Source organism: Protomyctophum parallelum (genome assembly GCF_964188405.1).
Source record: "Protomyctophum parallelum genome assembly, chromosome: 7".
In the NCBI taxonomy this organism is placed as follows: Eukaryota; Metazoa; Chordata; class Actinopteri; order Myctophiformes; family Myctophidae; genus Protomyctophum; species Protomyctophum parallelum.
In genome coordinates, this window is record NC_139705.1 from 7,943,969 (window position 1) to 7,963,887 (window position 19,919).

The following is a 19,919-nucleotide window of genomic DNA, read 5'->3' on the forward strand; positions in this document are numbered from 1 at the left end:
TAGGCTACCGTCACATTCAGTAGATCATGTGATCTTCTGTGGCCAGATGTAATTTCCTGGGGTTTATTAGGACTATAGTAAATAATAAATAAAGAAATCACCATCAAATTTGGTAAAATAAATACATATTTAGCCCCATGCTCGAATGCCCCCGCCCCCCTGTCAAAAACTGCTAAAATCCCCAAAACGAAAGAAAGCAGCAAATAAAAGAAAATTAACACTCACCTTTTAGTTTCTCTAATAACAACCTAAAACATGAACCTTGGTTGAAAAAAACTAAAGTTGTCCTTTAAAAAAGAATATGTCTGTCCATTTGACAGTTGACGATATTGCTAATACTACGTGCTTTGATCACAAAAGCTTGTTCTAACTAGGGCTTTCACTTCTAGTGATTTTGACTAGTTGCCTAGTTGACTAGTTTAACTACCTATTATGTAAATATTTGTACATCAAAACTGTACATTGGTGACTTTAATCTAGCATTCTAGCTGATCTTGAGGCCTACAAAAACGGGGAAAAGTCTGACATAATAGCCTGCTGTGTTTGCCTCCCCTCAGATTGCCGGGGTTCCACAGACACTCCGCCGTTTCATTAATGCTACGGAGGACAAGTATCTCTTAAACGCAACGGAGGAGAGGTAAGTACTGCTGTCAGCCAGCTGCTTGTCTGTCATCGCTGTAAAACCATCATTTGTTGTGAACGCACTGTGGTTCTGCTTTTCTTTTGTAACAGTAAGAACAAAGTGATGGAACTGTTGGAGCGTGCTGGCTTCTCTCGTAGTAACTACTACATTGTCAAACAGGAAAATGTGAGTGTGAGCGGCACCTTACTACCACTGTTGTATTACTCATGGAAATTGGTTTATTAGTTAGTTAGTTGCTGTGAGAGTGAGGTCTAGCCAACACCCAACTCGGGATTCCTGGATCGCTGCCCACCACAAATTCCGATCCAACATCAGGTTCTTGAGCTCTGCAGTGTTGTCAACCAAGCTGTCTCGCTGCAGCACGTCTACATAGGTGGTACGCTTCTTTCCCCTCCTGGCTTTGCTCTGGATTGGCTCCCATAGGGTCAATTTACTTGCCTCATGTTCTGGGTGCCTGACGCAGTGCCCTGACAGCCTGACTTTGTCCGTGACCTGTGGTAGGTCCACATTTCTGATGCGGTCCGTCCATGTGACACCTAGTACCATTCGTAGCATTCTTGTGTAGACTCCATCCAGGGATTTTTCCTGTTGTATTGTAAGGGTCCATGTCTCGGCCCCATACAGCAGTACTGACTCCACAGTAGCTATGAACAGCCGCCAATTTCAATTCTTGTATTTCTTGTAAACTGAGAATATGTATGTATGTTTTGTATTCACCAAAACCAACTTACAGTTAGTTGATTTAAAATGTATTTGTGTGTGCTCGTGCTACGGACAAATTACTTTTGTGCCCGGACAAGGGAATGGGAAAGCAAAATACTAGACTAAAATGTTAGGAAGGGACTAGTGGACAAGAGATCCAGTATGTCATTTTACACTTGGTTGCATGCTGACAATAGCAGATCTACAAGCTCACAATATGTCGTGCTGCAACGCGTTGTGAGCTTGTAGATCGGCTATTTTCAGCAAGTGTAAAATCAGTCATAACGACAACATCAAGGCCCGCCAAAATACATTTTAGTCGACTAAATCAACTGTAGATTTTGTCGACTAAAATCTTATGACATTCCGGGTGACTAAAATGTGACTAAAACTAAATGTAAACTATTACTAAAACTAAAATGTTCTGCCAAAAACATCACTGCCGCGAAGATACACTCGACTGGATTTTGATCTTTTTTTTTTTTGTTGCAGGTCAACAAAATGAAGCTGGAATTTGATTCTCAGTGTCTGGAACAGTTGAAAGTGACGGAGGCCCACATGTACGACAGGGGCAGCAAGCAGCAGACGGGTAACGGACACATCTTTTATCCCATTTTGGACTGAGGTCGATTAAAAAAAAAGGCTTCTTAAATCCTACATTCTTTCTGAAAACCCCATGTTTCTGTCAGTGGTGAACTGAAATCGTAGTCCTGATGCCAAAAATACTTTCTAATGTATGTATTTTTGGGACTACGAGCTGTGCGACCCCCTCCTTTCTGTTTTAAAGTTTGTCTCCCGTGGTCAGCACCTCCCTACTGTGTGCGCTATGTCGATGCAGGGCGGCTTGGCGTTGAGTTGTTAAAATCTGTATGAATGCACAGATCGGATCTGGTCAGTGGCAAACGGTAGTGTGAATGACCGGGCCAAAAGTTCGGATTTGACAACAAACAAAAAAATCGGATTTGAATCGGATCCGTCTTGATGTAACTGCAGTCTAAATCAGGCCTAAGACACAGATCTGATTCAGGCTAGATTTGGCTGCCAGTGTAAATCAGGACACACCATACAAATCATTGCATCAATATTGCATAGGTGCAGCTGTTTTTCCAACTTCATTTCACTCAAACAATTTCCTTTTCCATTTCACACAAACAAAACATTGTGCCTCTCCCCCCCCCCCCCCCCCAGCTTTACATAAATCTGCTAAAACGAAAATACATTTCCTAAAACAAAATTCAAGTTCAATTCATAATCTTCTAACTAGAAAAAGTTACCACAAATAGTTGTCGTTTTACTATTTGTGGTAACCTTTTCTGGTTAGCTGATTTATGAAAAAGACCTGAGAGGACCATGTCTTCTAAATCAATGGTTCCCAAACCTTTTCATGTCAAGGACCCCCAAACATATCTCTGCTGTCGGGAGGACATTTTTCAGGAAATCAAAAATATAAATTTTTCAGGGAATAAAGAAAACCTTATATATTTAACCCATTTTGACCTGAGGTCAGATTCAAAAAATTCTATATCCTGACGGTATTCTGAAAAAGCTATGTTTCCATGTCAGTCGTTCTTCGATTTTTCAAAAATAGCAGACTTACAAGATCTACTACTACTACTGTAGATCTGCTATTTTTCAATAGCTAAAGCACAAGTCAAGGACTCCCAAACATTTTTCATTTTTCAGGAAATCAAAAATATTTTTTTTTCAGGAAATAAAGAAAACCTCATACATTTAAAACAAAGCAATACAATACAGCCTCATCAAAGTTGGTGTTGTAACTATAGCACTGATTTATGCCAAATAATACAATCAAAAATGGAGTTATGAGGTTTCCTCCCGACAGCAACGATATGTGATTGCCACCGACCCTCATCTGAGAACATGTTGTTCCAGCCAGGGACCCCGCAGAAGCAAAGATATGAGTTCCACCACTGCTAATAAAAATGTGTCCCTCCTGTCCACTGTGTGTCCAGAGGGTGAACTAGAGAAGGAGAGGAAGATGCTCGTGTACATTGAGGCTCGCATCACCGTCGGCAAGGACAAGTTCAAGTGGGTCAAGTTGAAGAAAGCCCTTGAGTTCATCATTGACATCAACGCCAGAGCGGAGCAGGTACTGACGTACAGGGGTTGTTGACACTAAGGGTTGCCCACCTGCTTAGTTTCCATTTAGTTTTCGTCAGTGAACAGCCTCAGTGAAGCCTCATTCTAAACTATACCAGTGGTTCCCCAAAGTGGCGTCCGTGGGGGACCCCCAGGGGTCCTTGAGGGAGTTCCAGGGGGTCCCCAGCTAAATGATAGTTTGAGAGTGTAAAAATGGAACCAAAAAAGGGCCCATTTGGTGGAGTTAAATTAACATAGAATTGTACAATATAAATTGTACAATTTGTATTGAACTATATAAACAGACTATTTTGCCATTCACAGTCATCCATTTTGCTTGCTGCAAGACTTTCAAGTTTTCTCTGACATATTTCTCTACATAACTTGTCACAACTTCTTGACATCCTCTTTACGTTGTCCGTCCAGATGAAAAACCTTGAATGGCTGATGGAAAACCATGAGGAAAAGGAAAAAAGCATCTCTTTGATCCGGTAGGGGTGACTCACATCACAGCCCGTTTCCCTGTGGCAAAGGGAGACTAATGACCTATTCATACTCCAGTTTCAGAAGACATTTTGTAGAACTTGGTCTCGGGCAGTGTTGTTTTTGGCAGCAAGTTTAGATTTTTAGTTTTAGTTTTTAGTCTCTTGAATAGTTTACATTTAGTTTGAGTGACATTTTAGTCACCTGGAATGTGTGTTAGTGTTAGTCTAGATTTAGTCGACTAAATATAAGATTTTAGTCGACCAAATCTACGATTGATTTAGTAGCGTGAAATGTGTTTTGGCGAGCCTTGATGCCGTCGTAATGACTGTTAATTTCACTTGCTGAAAAAAGCCGATTTACAAGCCCACAACGTGTCACAGGGCGATGCTTGTAAATCAGCTATTTTCAGCATGCAACCAAGTGTAAAATGACTTATACTGTATCTCTTGTCCACTATAGCCCCTTCCTAACATTTTAGTCTAGTTTTTATTTGTTGACGAAATCGTCAATATATTTTGTCTCAGTTTTAGTCATCATAGCATAGTTTTCATTTAGTTTTCGTCAGTGAAAAAAACAATATTTGAGTGCTCACACCTGCATCCCCCCCAGTCTGACAGAGGAGAGAACAGCCCTGTATGCCAAGCACGCTCAATACAGCCAGCATCAGAGAGACCAGTTGGCTGAGGGGATGAAGTCAAGGGACCAGACCATCCAGGACGAGAAGAGAGGGATCGAGACCAGACACAAAGATCTGGAAGAATTCAAGACCAACAAGGAGCTCATAGTGGTATGTGTTAGAAATGATATTAACCCATATATAAAATCATATATAAGATCATGAAATTCTTGAAATTATTCGAAGCCTGACTTGGATTTGTCCTGCTAATGCTTTCTTTGCCTCGGTAGGGACTCAAGAATGATTACGAAGAGGTCCAGGATCGCATTGGTCGAGTTAGGAATGTTCTTTCAGATGCTATGATGGATGATCTCCAGGAGCTGAAAGACGAAGAGCTGGAATACCGGAAAGAAGAGCTGTATAAGATGGAGAAGGAGCATGCTACACTCATAACCATAAGATCCGACATCCTGTCGGAGAAACAGAAGCTCGAGAAGAAGCCGTTGTCTATAATGTCTAAGAAGACCTACCAGTCCAAGGTAACCAACGGGCTCTGGGCAGGGAAGCTTACGAGGAGAAATGTCCCGATATAACCCTTTTTGGTTATATCGGGACATATTCGAGTTTCATTTCGAGTTGCCAAAACGGCAAGTGCACATTTGATTGAGGAGTCTGCAATTAACAACACAAGATAAAATAAGTCATTGTTTTGTATTATAAATATCTGGTATCTGTATTCGGTATCGGCTAACAGAAATTGTGGTATCGGGATCGGATCGCGAACGAAAAAAGTGTATCGGGAACATCCGTACTTATGAGGAAAGGTTGCTAACGTCATATTCTCCACCATGCAATTCCAGCCGGCAGTTTCGTCACACTGGGTGACAAACTCTGGTGGAATCCATTGGAGTCAATGGAGCGGAGTGGACAAGCATATGAACAAACACTATTTCTGAATGATTGAGACCATTGTAAAATGGTATGAGAAGAAATGTCCCCCATTTCACATTGGCCTATTATAGCGCCACCAGGAGGCCACAACCTGACCTGTACTGGTGGAGACCTGTGCCCCGAGGGGCACTTTTTCTAGTTTCCCTCTGCACAAAATCTTCGCAGAACATAGCTGATATAGTAAAGTATTTAAGTTCAAACAATCTTGTAGAACTATGTTTGCACCCAGAATAAGGACACTAGGGTTCACATGTTAACCCATTCTGGGCGGGAACCCCTTTTGGTTATTTAAAACTATCTATTGAAAAATAGCAGATCTACAATCAAATCGTGAAAATGTGGCGCAAATCTTTGTATGTATGTACTGTGTGTGTATATATATGTATATATATATATATATATATATATATTCTTTCAGAGCGAATGTTTTAAACTCAAATCTTTGCTTCCGGGGGGAGGTCCCTGGAACTACATATTTTCAGGTGGGGGTCGGCGGCCAAATACAGATAATTCTGGAGGTCCTTGACATGAAATATTGAGCGCCACTGATATAGAAACACAGTATTTCATGGTGTCAGGATTTAGAAGACTTTTTTTTGAGTGGTGCAACCACTCCAAGGAACAGCAATGTCCCTACCTATGTCCTAACCAGGGGGGCAGTCAGACAGATATTTCGTGAAGCCACTAAGGAAATCGGGACTTCCTGAAAGTTCATATACCGTAATGGCCTGTTGTGGCGCTGTCATTGGGCCCAAAAAAACCCTCCATGTATTTGGGCCCAACTTCACCTAGACTGTATTACCTTAATAAACATGTTCATGTTCTGCTTCCAGTCACTAGTTTAAAGTCTCATTTCTCATGTCATAATATTCTTTTTGGAAAATTATGATCCCATTTATTAAAAGAATTACCATAAAGTCGCGTATGTTCTGAGGGGCGTGGATACCGTTACAGTCTATGATCGGGAGCCACCCCCCAAAATAAAAACCAACGAAGAGTAAGGGGGGAAGTCCCGCCTCGTTGTCTGGGCCAGCTGGGCCCAAACGGAGCCAGCCAATGGCCAGCTGGGCCCAAACGGATCTAGAAATATGGCGACTTACAGTGCAAGGAATTACAGGCTTCATTTTACGTCCATGTTAGACCCGGGGAACGCTTTGTCCATATTTTTTACAGTCTATGGTCCTAACCTATGTGACACTCGCTTCAGACTGGTCTGATTTCTTTCTTGACGTCAGGCCTAAATGGCTTTAAGTGTAATAGTTTTTCTCCCCCGACGTCTCTCTCTCTCTCTCTGTCCTCCTCCAGCAAGACAACCTGCCGATACTAGAGGCAAACCTGGAGAAAATGGAGTTTACCAAGAAGTTCCTGGAGGACGAGCTGGAGGACGAGCTGGAGGACAAGCTGGAGGACGAGCTGCTGTCTCAGCTCCTGAACAACATGAAGCTCAACTTAATGACCAGGGTCGATGAGGAATGCCTGAACGAGGTGGATCAGGTAACTGGAAACGCCTGGACCCGAAACAGAAACATGCAGTAGCTTTTTCAGAAAACTGTCAGGATGTAGAAGAGATTTTTAGAATCTGATCTTTGAAAAACAAAGAACACTGTCAGACACTTAAATGTTGCTTAAATGTTGCTCTTTATTAGGTCGACGTTTCGGTTGATTAGACCTTCATTAGGACAGACAATTGTCTGTTGACGTCAAGTGTTTCGATCCAAATTAATTCTTGTTGTTCGGCTAAGTTAATGTCCTTTGGAGATGCATTAACACATTTTGACCTGAGATCAGATTTAAAAAATGTCTTCTACATCGACAGTTTTTCTGAAAAAGCTATGTTTCTATGTTAGTCGTTCTTCAATTTTTCAAAAATAGCAGACCTCGTAGCAAGCTCGTAGCTTGCTAGATCTGCTATTTTTCAATAGCTAAAGGATAACATAATGCTAACACCAAAAGGGGTTCCTGCCCAAAATGAGTTAAATATCCAACCAGCATCTCTAGCCCTGCTTTCTGTGTCTTCATCATTATCGTTACCTTTCAAATGTCATCAATGTGACTTAAGGGCCTTTCAAACGTGAAGCGATATAATGTGCCTATAGTTAATTTTCAATGAGACCTGCATTTTTCACTGGGGAGAAGTCGCAGTGCGTCAACGCAAGCGTATTTACGTGAGCGCGGTCCCGTGAAGTTGTTGCGTGCATGCTCGTTTGGTGCACACTCGCGTGACTCAACAGACCTGGATACTGTTTAGCTTTTTCTTTTTTACGCTTGCGTTGTTGCGCCCCTCTTGAGCATACCTGGAGGAGACCTGTCGTTGATCCAGATCTGGAGGAGACCTGTTGTTGATCCAGACCTGGAGGAGACCTGTCGTTGATCCAGGCAACAACGCCTGCGTTCCTCGCTTCACGTTTGAAAGGCCCTTAATTCACGTTTTCCTTTTTTTCCGTCCTCCAGCTGTTCCAGAAGTTAAAGGACCCCAACGCGGATTCCAGCCACGTGATTCAGGCCCTGGACCTATTCGTGACCTCCTCGGAGGAGTTGATGAAGCTGAATGAGGAGAAGCTGACCTGCACCATAAAGCAGATGAAGGACGAGGCCTTCCAGCTCACCCACGAACGGGTACGTAACATCAAGTTTGGCCACAACACAACAGGATACATGTCGGATGATTTGCTCTCTTGGTATTATAACCTTAACAGATTTTCAGGTGCAACGCTATATAGTGTTTTTGTTTGTCCTTCTCCCAGGTGTCTAAGTACTTCAGCGAGGTATTCCAGAAGCTGGTTCCTAACGGCAGAGCCAAACTAGTGGTGAAGAAAAAGAAAAGCCAGGAGTACAGCATCGAGGTAAGACTGGGCCTATATGTGCTTCTGAACTGTGGAACTAGTCGAAAGACTACACATTGCTGTAATGGCTACCACTTTTGTTTTATTTGAGTCAAATGAAAATGTGTTTAAGAAAAAATCTGTAGTGTCATCATCATCACCTTTATTTATACTCGGAAATACAGTTGAGGGCAAGCCCTCAATTACAGTAAAAACAATACATCAACACATTATAAATCAGGATAAGTTACCAGTAAAATAAATCAATTGAAGCGGGAGCAATCACGGTGAAAAATGTTCTGGAGCATTCCTTTGAACTGACCGAAGGATGGCAGGGAGCTCAGTTTTAAGGAGTTTTGAAGTTCGTTCCACGAGGTTGGGCCATTGACAGAAAAAGTTGTCTTGCCCAACTCTGTCTGAGCCTGAGGAGCCTTAAGAAATCACTAGAGTGGGTCTGATAGGTGCTATTGTTCAATTCCAACATGGAACAGATATAGTCAGGGCGCATCCCAGCAATGGCTTTATATAAAAATAGGTGCCAATGCTTATCTTGCCTCTCTGTGTGCTGTTCAGGTGTCTGAAATGAAGGAAGGGCAGAAGTCTCTGGTGGCCTTGGCCTTCATCTTCGCCATTCAGAAGTGTGACCCCGCCCCCTTCTACCTGTTCGAGATCGACGACGCCCTCGACGAGGAGCAAAGGAAGGCCGTCTCGGGTAAAGAACCAGACAGCCATTTCATCGTGGTGGTGACTGGTCATTTCTTGGGCTGTTAACGTAAGGAAGGGCCCATGACGTAGATGTCCGTCATGGTACTTAGTACGGTCATGTGCCCGAGACGGAGATTGATTAATCTCCATCAAATTAGTGATATCAAAACCGGTCTCATCGCTCTACAGCCTAGAAGCGCTTGTTGCGCAATCCTCGGTGTTGCACAGCAGTGACACGTCATCAAAAACTTTCCCTGCCTGTTTAGGCGACGACAACGAAAATCTTAAAACGTTAATAACTCGCGATCTAAATCATCCCGCCTAATTATAAAAAAAGGTTATGTGTTTGACGGGCCCCCGCTGTCCATTCGCTAGTCTCGTTAGATTTGATCTTACCTCCCATTGTGGTCGATCGCATCGATAGTGTTGTGGCTATTGTTAGCTGCTACACACACATTCACAACAACATCCGGTCCGTCTGTAAAAGTGGTCCGGGCACTATAAACGATGGATTAAATAGCCCCAGGCCCTTAAGGTGTTAACCGAATGTATGCCAAGAACGCAGGACCTTGTTCTTCTCTCCACAAACGAGGGAACTCGTCTTTCTTTAATTTAATTTAATCCAGCAATTTTCTTTGCTTTTACTCACATGTTAAGACAGCCTCCACACGGATGCGACATGCACGTGGCCTCGCGCACGCTTAATGTTTTAACCCATTATGGTCGATTAAAAAAAAGGCTTCTAAATCCTAACATTTTTCTGAAAAACCCATGTTTCTATGTCAGTGGTGCTCAACCTTTTTCATGTCAAGGACCCCCAGAATTATCTGTATTTGGCCTCGGACCCCCTTCTCAAAATATGTAGTTCCAGGGACCCCCCAGAAGGGCTTTTACTATTGAGCTTTTTGAGCGGTGCACACCGCTCCTTCAAATGGCTGTGTGTGTGTCCGTCTGTCCGTGCGGCCTACATCTTGTCCGATTAAACTAGAGTAGGACCTACAGTATTGACCCCTTACGACCTATTGACCCCTGCAGATGCCGGGCCTTTCACACTAAGCACTCTCCCATTGACCACTGCAGGAGACAGACACACACACACACACACAGGCCAGGGGGCAGGGCTTGACACACACACACACACACACACACAAACGGTCAACTGTGCTTGACTCCAAAGCCACCGCTCGACATCACATTATGGCGTGATTTTTCTATTCATTAGTGGAAAGATCTCCATGCATTGGTGCCACCAATTTACAGATTAAAGGAGCAGTCCATGCTAGAAGGCTTTCTTACCTTTATTTGTAGTTGTTACGTCCCCACCAAAGAGGTCCAGGTGTTATTTTGTGCAAAAACTTATTGGCTATTTCCCCTACCATAAGCCCTCAATGACTTGCATTGAATTGAATGGGAATTAAATGGGGCTATGGGGTGTTGTGCTAATTCACTTATTTCCATCGAAATAAATAGTGAAGTGTGCCGCTTGGGAGATTATTTACATTATGAAGAGAGGATATATACAAAAAACAATAATTTTGAGCGATGGAAATAGCCCCATTCAATTCACATTCAATTCATTTAGGGCTTACATTAGGGGAAATAGCCAATAAGGAGGTTTTGCACAAAATAACACCTGGACCTCTTTGGTGGGGACGTAACAACTACAAATAAAGGTAAGAAAGCCTTCTAGCATGGAATTCTGATTTAAAAAGCACCTCCTCTTTAATCGCAGTAAGAGAAGGCTCTCCGTAGCTGGCTCAGATCGTGTCTGGAATTAAATAAAAAATGATGTAATGTCGGAAAAGAGAAATTGATCTTTCTGTTGTGTGTGTGTGTGTGTGTGGTTGTGTGGTTGTGTGTGTGTGTATCTGTGTTTTTTTGTGTGGTTTGTTTCAGATCTGATGGTGGAACTGTCGGGCGCCCAGTTTATCAGATTCGCCCCCGAAGTTGTGCCTGAGCTGTTGAAATCAGTCACGTTCTACACAGGCAGGTTCAGCAACAAGGTGAGCCTTAACTCATTTCAACATGCCGTCCATAATAGCCGATCTTAAAACCCCAAAAGGGTGTTCCCGTCCAGAACGGTTTGTTAATGGAGTGTTTTGTTTTCAGGCGTTTCACATCGAAGTGATCAAAGAAGAGGACGTTGCTTAAGACCTCTGACCTTTTCCCATCCTCACCACAAAGAGGCTAAATTGTTCGAGACAGGCATGTTAAAAAACAATCTAAGAATTGTAAACCTGTTTTTTTTGTGATCAAGTGTTTTATTTTATTTTTTGTTAAAAGAAAGAAAAAGGGGGTTTCCCCCACCCCACCCTCCCACTCCAATTGTAAACACATATATATCAACATTCTGTTATGTGTTCCAGTTGAAATGTAATCCCACTATTCTAATTTGGTTTTGTTCTTTTTATGCTTAATTTTCTTTTTGTCAATAAACATGACCGTGTGTGATATGTTTTTGATTGATTCCTATTTTATTAGACCAGGAAGGGGTGGCAGTAACTAACTATATCAGTGGTTCCCAAAGTGGGGTCCAGGGACCCCTAGGGGGTCCTTGAGGGAGTTCCAGGGGGTCCCCAGCTAATCCAACTATGGGTCTGTAACTCAGTGTACAAATGGAACCCTAACTGGTCCATTCGGAGTTAAATGGTCCCAGAGAAATAAATGTCATTAAATGGTGGTCCGTAGACTAATGTATGTCAAACTGGGGGGTCCTTGAAATTAAACGGGTTGAGCATCACTGCTAGAGCCGTAAAAATCTTCTCTTATATGTTTTCAAATGGGGGTCTGCGTGCTCATTAGTCAATTTGGGGGTCCTTGACATGACAAAGTTTGGGAACCACTGACTATATCATTAATTCCTCACAAAGGCTTGGTGTAGGTCAGTGGTTTTCAACCCTTTTTTACATCAAGGTCCATTTTTTCAGCATTTGTGCCACGGACCACAGTTTGACATTTAGCCTCTCAGATCCTAAATTAAAGAATAATTTGTTGTCGTTGGATAAGATATTGTCCACAATAAGAGGCAACAGGCAAAACATTTTCTCAAAATAATTCTTCTACAAGGCCCGGCATCTGCAGGGGTCAATAGGTTGTAAGGGGTCAAGACGTCAATGTAGGTAGACTTCTTGTAACTTCTTGTAACTTAAGTAATGCAGTTGTTTACCGGTATTTAACTCTTGAGCGTAAAATGGACCCACATGTGTCCATTTGGTTACCAACTCTCCATGTACAGTAGCTGTGGTCGGGGGAATATCCAGAAGGGCAATAGTCTAAAAAAATAAGAAAAACAGTGAATTGACACAAAATAATGTGTAATTGTCATACTCTAGAAAGTAGAAACTCGGGTTATCGGGAGACACACCCTTTAGAACTTGAGTTGTGCTTGAATTTCAAGCACAAAAGCCTTGAAATGTACTGTAATTCTGCAAACTGTTAATACATACTTCAATCAGTAGGCTCCACGTGGGTTCTTTAAAATCCTCCAATTGCCCTGCCCACTTCCCCCCCACACCAGCTGTAGTGTAAACAAACATGCAGATGATGTAGGTCTCCGTTCTGTTTGGAAGTAAAAGTTAAACAAGTACTGTAAATGGAATGTTCCCCCTCGTGGAAGAAGAGAAGTGTTGTCGTCTGGGACTTTATTCTCAGGTGAGTTACCTTTGGTGTGTGTGTGTGTGTGTACGGCGCGCTCAAAACGTGCATGCCATGTGCCATATGTAGCCTAATGGTATTAATTATTATGTTAAACAGTATGGAGATTAGTCAACGAGACTGAACTAGTGCAACTCAGTGCAGCTTAACCCAAGTTAATTATCTGCCTATTGGAAACCCTCTGCAATCTATAATATTGGCGGCATGTAGAAAATAAGGTTTTAAGTGAAATGTCCATACTATGTACTTTTCTAAATGTATATTCAGGTTCAGGTTTATTTGTCATTTGTATAGATACAGAGTATACATACAATGAAATTTATTTTGCTCAGAGAACTCTCAGTCTTACATACACAGGACATAAACAAACATCTATAGTGCAAGAAAAGACAAAAACAGGAAAAGAAAAGTGCAAGTGAAGTGAAGTGCAATACAGTTCAAGGTCAGCTGTTCAGCAGCCTGACTGCCTGGGGGTAAAAACTGTTACTGAGACGGGTGGTACGAGATTTGATGCTCTGGTAGCGTTTTTTGGAGGGGAGTAGTTTGAACAGGGTATTTGCGGGGTGGCTGGTGTCTTCCATGATGTTATGGGCTTTTTTCATACAGCGAGTGGTGTAGATGTTATGGAGACTGGGTAATTCTGTAGCTGCTGTTTTAATGGTCCTCTGCAACCTCTTGCAATCCTGAGCGGTCGTGTTACCGTACCACACTGTGATACAGCCAGTTAAGACACTTTCAATTATACAGCGATAAAAGTTCACTAGTCCTTTTGTACTTAAGCCAAAAAATTTAAGGCGCCTCAGAAAGTACAGTCGCTGCTGCGCCTTCTTGAGGATGTACTCGTTGTTGAGTGACCATGTGAATGTGTCTGTGATATGTATGCCCAGGAATTTAAAGTTATCAACTATGTCGACAGATGACCCTTTGATGGAAATGGGTGTGTGGATGCCTTTGGACTTCCTAAAGTCTACAATGATTTCTTTGGTCTTATTGGTGTTAAGTGAGAGGTTGTTGTTATCGCACCATAGAGTTAGATCCTCTATCTCCCTCCTATAGGCCCTCTCATCACCGTCAGTTATTAGTCCGATCACTGTGGTATCATCCGCAAATTTAATTATGATGTTATTCTCGTATCTGGCGACACAATCAAACGTAAACAAGCTGTACAGCAGAGGGCTGAGGCAGCAGCCTTGGGGCGCACCGGTTCTGGTGAGAATTGTGGATGAGCTTCTCTCTCCTATGCGAACACACTGGGGCCTACCCGTCAGAAAATCAAATAGCCAGTTACAGATGGAGCTGCCCACACCAAGGCCACTGAGTTTCAACACTAATTTAGATGGTACAATAGTGTTAAATGCGGAACTATAGTCTATGAACAGTAGTCTGACATAAGAGCTTTTCTTTTCTAGATGTACCAGGGCAGTGTGTAAAGCAAGAGAGATTGCATCATCCACAGATCTATTTGCACAGTAAGCAAACTGTAAAGGATCAATACTAGCAGGAATTATGCTCTTGATATAAGAGATAACCATTTTCTCCAGGCATTTCATGAGAACAGATGTCAAAGCAACAGGTCGATAATCGTTGAGACAGGTAACAGGTTTTTTCTTGGCAATGGGTACAATTATTGTTTTTTTAAAACACAATGGCACCACGCACAATGACAGGGACAGGTTAAATATGTCTGTGTAAACTGTAAACCCATGACAGCTGGTTATAGCATGTCTCAAGGACACGAGAGGCTATCCCGTCTGGCCCTGCAGCTTTATGAGCAAGCTCGGCACTCTGTGACGAGCTTGTAGAGCTGCTATTTTTCAATAGCTAAAGTATAACATAATGTTTTAAAACACCAAAAGGGGTTCCCGTCCTGAATGGGTTAATGTTAATGAGCCCCTTATCGAGCCTGCTTATTGATCTGGGCTTTTACTATTGATCTTTTTGAGCGGTGCACACCGCTCCTTCAAATGGCTGTGTGTGTGTCCGTCTGTCCGTGCGGCCTACGTCTTGTCCGATTAGACTAGAGTAGGACCTACAGTATTGACCCCTTACAACCTATTGACCCCTGCAGATGCCGGGCCTTTCACACTAAGCAGTCTCCCATTGATCACTGCAGCACGCACACACACACACACACACTCTGCAGGACACACACGCGCATGCGCATACACACTGCAGGACGCACACACACACTGCAGGAGACAGACACACACACACACACAGGCCAGGGGGCAGGGCTTGACACACACACACACACACTCTGCAGGACACACACGCGCATGCGCATACACACTGCAGGACGCACACACCCTGCGGCAGGTGACGTGATGTTGTAGTTTTCTAACTTTAGAAAACGACAGCGCGGTTGATGTGGCAGGCACTGTGTGTGTGTCCTGTTTATCCTAAGGTCCGGTGGCAAATGCAAACACAGAGATTACCCAGTACCCACTACCCAAAGCTTGCATCTATTAAAATCATTCCACTGTATAACGAAAGGCAGAACTCGGGGGTACCGATTAGCCTCAGACTGGCATATATTTATTGACTACACAGGGGGAATTCCCCCGAAATGAATAAGAACAGCATATGAATATGAGTAAAAGTAAATACACCCTGTTACATCACGAATCAAACTCGATCATATCAGTTCGTCCGGGGGCGCCCCTCGAAAGCAGGACAGAAGGCTAGTCGGTCCTGGAGAATTCTGAAGTTCTTATCTCTTACCACTTGTTATATCAAAGCAGCGTTGTCCTATGACATAAAAGGTCTATTTGATCCCGCCAGCGATAAGCTAGCGATCACCTTAAACTGGAGTATGTATAGGCCTTTTAACATGTCCTGTAGGCCTACGTATACCTCTGACTGCAGTGTGTCTGTGTCTAGGACAGACACACAGAGACCAGGAGGGACTGTCCAGCTCCGTCTCCTACTCAGAGCTGGTCAATGAGGGTCAGTTAAGTTGTCATAATATCCCAGTTATATATGTATGCCATGATGCCATCCTTTGTTGAGCTGCTTGTGTGACCATTGCTTTGAGTAACGGTTTGCCTGGCACAGGATGTGGTACTGTGTATGAGATGTTTGATGTATTTTTTGTTTTGTTTGCCTTTTTATTGTCTTAATATAACCATGCTTAAGAGTTGCACCAAGGCAGCGGTTTCAAACCTAATTTGATGATCCGTTCATCGACTAGATTTTAAGACAATGGTGTCTCAGAACTATATTGTGAGACTGAGGATGTGTGGCGTTCGTTTGACATGCCTTGACAAAGTACCATCCTTGAAGTAATGCTAATTACAAATGCCTGTTGTTGGGTCTTTGTCTTTGGTTTTCCAGTAATAGAAAAAGGTTTGGGACCTCTGCATCAAATGAACTCCAATACACTACTTGATTGTGTGTTTTGTCTGTGTGAGAGCGGTGTAGGCTATGATTGTTTAAAAGACTGATGAATTTAGACGTAATCTAAAAGCTGTGAGAACTACTCTCATGCTAACCAATGCCTAACGTCAGCGAAAAGGTGTTTTTTTGTTTTTTTTTAATACAAACATGAAAAATAAAATACTCAATTAAAAAAAAGATTTACGTTGTTGGCTATTATTTATGTCACAAACTGGTTTTGAAGAGTGAAGGTTGTATTTAGAAAGATCACAAGAAGATTCACACAGAGACAGTATAGGTAGGCTATAAGAAGTGTGTGTGTGTGTGTGTGTGTGTGTGTGTGTGTGTGTGTGTGTGTGTGTGTGTGTGTGTGTGTGTGTGTGTGTGTGTGTGTGTGTGCGCGCGTGCGTGCGCGTGTGTTGTCTACTGATAGTCATCATGACAGTGAATCATTATGTCTGTCTGGTTGAAAAACAGTCTGACCACTAGATGGCAGTATAGATTCGCCTGGTGCACCCGACTTAATTCAGCTGCCTGTACAAGCCTGGTGACGCGAGGTTAACAACTATCTGTGTATATAACTGGGTTCGGCCTAGAGTCTGTTCAGTAAATTTCAATTTAGGATTAAATTGTCCATGAAAGAAGCAGATTGTCCACATAAAGTGGGGCTTAACAAGAGTCTCTGTCTTTATGTTTATTATTCAGCTGAACCAGCGACCCACGGTCGACGAACTGCGAGACAGAAAGATTCTGATCCGCTTCAGTGACTATGTGGAAGTGGCCAAAGCTCAGGACCCGTGGAGTGTCATGTTTTTTGCCAAAATTGTCCAAGATAACACACATCTGCTGACAGAACATTTCTTATCATTCAGGACAGTTCAACCTCCACAAAATCAGAATTATTACCAATAACTAGGCTAATCAATTACAGGCTGTTTATTTAGACTTTGCAGTGTACGGAATTCTACACATTTGCAGAACTGCTGCCCATCATCAATATATATAGTATCCTATATCACGATGTTTGGGATGTTGCCTTGTTTTCCTCCTGCAGCTATGTCTTGCCAGTCCAAAGGTCGCAGTGACTGCTGCGTCTGCATGCACTTCACTTAAGAGATGCTTGCCTTTAATGCCTGACATTTGTGAAGCCTTGAGTTGAGTCCCATCCAAGGCCCCTTTATATGACCGAGATATTAATGTAGTCCCAACAGACCACAGAGTTTGCCTCATTGTGTTTGTGTGTGTGTGTGTGTGTGTGTGTGTGTGTGTGTGTGTGTGTGTGTGTGTGTGTTTGTTTCCTTAAACATGCAGGGAGAAAAGGACAATTGCCCTATAATCATGATCATTTAGGCAAGTACCTCTCAATGCATAGGCTACACTGCATGCTGGTGCCCTACTGGCCATGTGCTTTGTACTACTGTTTTGCTTTTAGTCCATGCATGTGGTAATTGCCTTTTCAGTAGACTATGCTAAACTTGACCACACCTGAAATACTGACCACTGCTGTTTTTGACTGGCTCTGCCAAACTCATAGAGACAATAAAAGATTCACCTTCAGACCAAATACACATCTTCCAGAGGGAGGAGTGGAGGACGGACAGGACAGAAGGTCTCTCCACAGCAGGTGACTTGAACCTGCTGCTGACTGTCAGATGAATGGTATTTGTACAAGAACCAGGATTCAAAGTGAAAGACCACTGCAGGCAACATTCTGGAGGAGGAGGGAGTGTTAACACGACTGACTGTTCGATTCCTGTCTTAAATGGTAAATTTATATAGCGCTTTTATCCATGGCGCTGTACATAGATTGTGCATTACATTCACCCATTCATACACCGATGGCGGTGGTGACAACCAGCAAATGGTTGTCAACACAGGAGCAATTTGGGGTTCAGTGTCTTGCTCAAGGACACTTCGACACTAACTCTGGGGGAGCCCGGGTTCGAACTGGCAACCTCAACCTTGTGGTTTCCATCCGGCCACTCTACCCCTGATCCACCGAATGATGCATCGTCTTGATGAGGACATTCATTCAGAGACAAAAACGTCTCTTTCAGGATTTTATTTATTCATCCTGAGCGTTATTGTCCTGTCATGAAGCCGTGGCCACAGATTCTGTAAATCCTGTACATGAGATGATGGAGAGAAGCAAATAAAGGAATTTCCTGTTTGTAAAACGTTCAGTGCATCATCCACACTGTAATCTGGCTCTGAATAATCTATATGAGGCCTTCATCATGACTGACATCACGAAGCTTCAAAACATCGGAAAACCTCAACAAGGGCTGAGGGTTTCTTAGGGACTGTCCAGAATGTCAATAATCAGTGTGGGTCTTCTTCATTTAGAAAAACACACCAACCACAGTTTCAGACCCATTGATGAAGCTACACTGGATCACAAAGTGGATGTCCAGAAATCACTAAAAGGTATTTAATTAATTGGAAACGACCAAACAGCAGAACACATTCAGTCACACTGAGAGGTAGTTTAAGAAGCTTCATCGGTTTCTAAAGGGGGAAGAGGAGGCCAGTTGCCACTGCACTGAGGAATGAAGAGCAACTCGATCCTTTCTCAGTTGACAAAGGATCGAGAATATTGACGGTCTGAGCACCCTGACCTTCATGGTCTGGGACAAGTTGAAAATAATGTTGAATTGCAACAACCCATTGGACAACCCATGCTCTACCTCCTGAGCCTGCACAGCCGCCCTAAATAATTCTGTCTCCTACACTCCTGCCAATCTGAATGCATCCTGTTTGAGATGTACAGTATGAGATATGGAGAATTAAGACTGCAGCGGCCTGACAATGCAGATGTTTGACAACGTTTTCTCTGGGTTCTGAAGGCTTAACTCTGGGACTCACATCTGGGATGTTGACAAAACACGCTGAACATGTCATGTTCATTGTCATTGTTGTGTCATTGTCACTTTTTCGACCTCGACATTAGTCTGACCGACTAATACTATCCTAAACCCTAACCCTAACGTCAGTCTTAACCAGCCACGTAGGTCACTAACCCTAACCTCAGTCTTAACCGGCCACGCCTCAGTCTTAACCGACCACGTAGGTCAGACTAACGGGATGTCAGACTTATGGGCAGTCCCCCTGGACACTGGGTGTGGTTAGTCTTTTCAGGGGAGTAACAGGAGGGGTCATTTCTGGAGAATAGGGCATTTAAAATACATAGCATGCTCCATGAAGCAGAAGCAGATTGGTGTCTGCATAACAATAGATTTGCAACCACCTTCTTTCATCTTCCTTTTCCAATCCGGTGGCACTGATTTATGCTTTGTTGTATGATGGAGTCATTCAACGAAAATAGCCAACGTACAAGCTTGCAACACATTAAGCATTAGACTCCTCTATTCCCTATGGCTCCATGGACAGAAGCAGCTTCCTCTGAGGGGGGATATTGCTAATTAACAGGCTTTGAAATGTAATCCGTGATTAGATTAGGATACTGATTATTACTGGTATTTTTTTATATTTTTTCTAGTTTTCCCTGAACTTTGCCAATATGATATAAAAATGTGATAGAAAATGGGCAGGGAAATATCCAAGAGAGAGCCAAACCTTTCACTTGTACACAAGGAGCTCTATTTCCGTCCATGCTAAACCCATTATCCCTAAACTTCCTTGCCTTTTTTTACTATTTTGAAAAACATTTTTTAATAGTTCAACTAGCCTATCTATATCGACACGTTGTGAGCTTGTAGATTGGCTATTTTAAACTAATAGGCAAGGAAGTTTAGGGATAAGGGGTTTAGCATGGACAAAAATAGAGCCCAAGATGTGTACAAATCTAATGGGTGGACTGAAACTTACTGAGCACATTCATGGTGAAGTATTTGAGTGGCGTGCC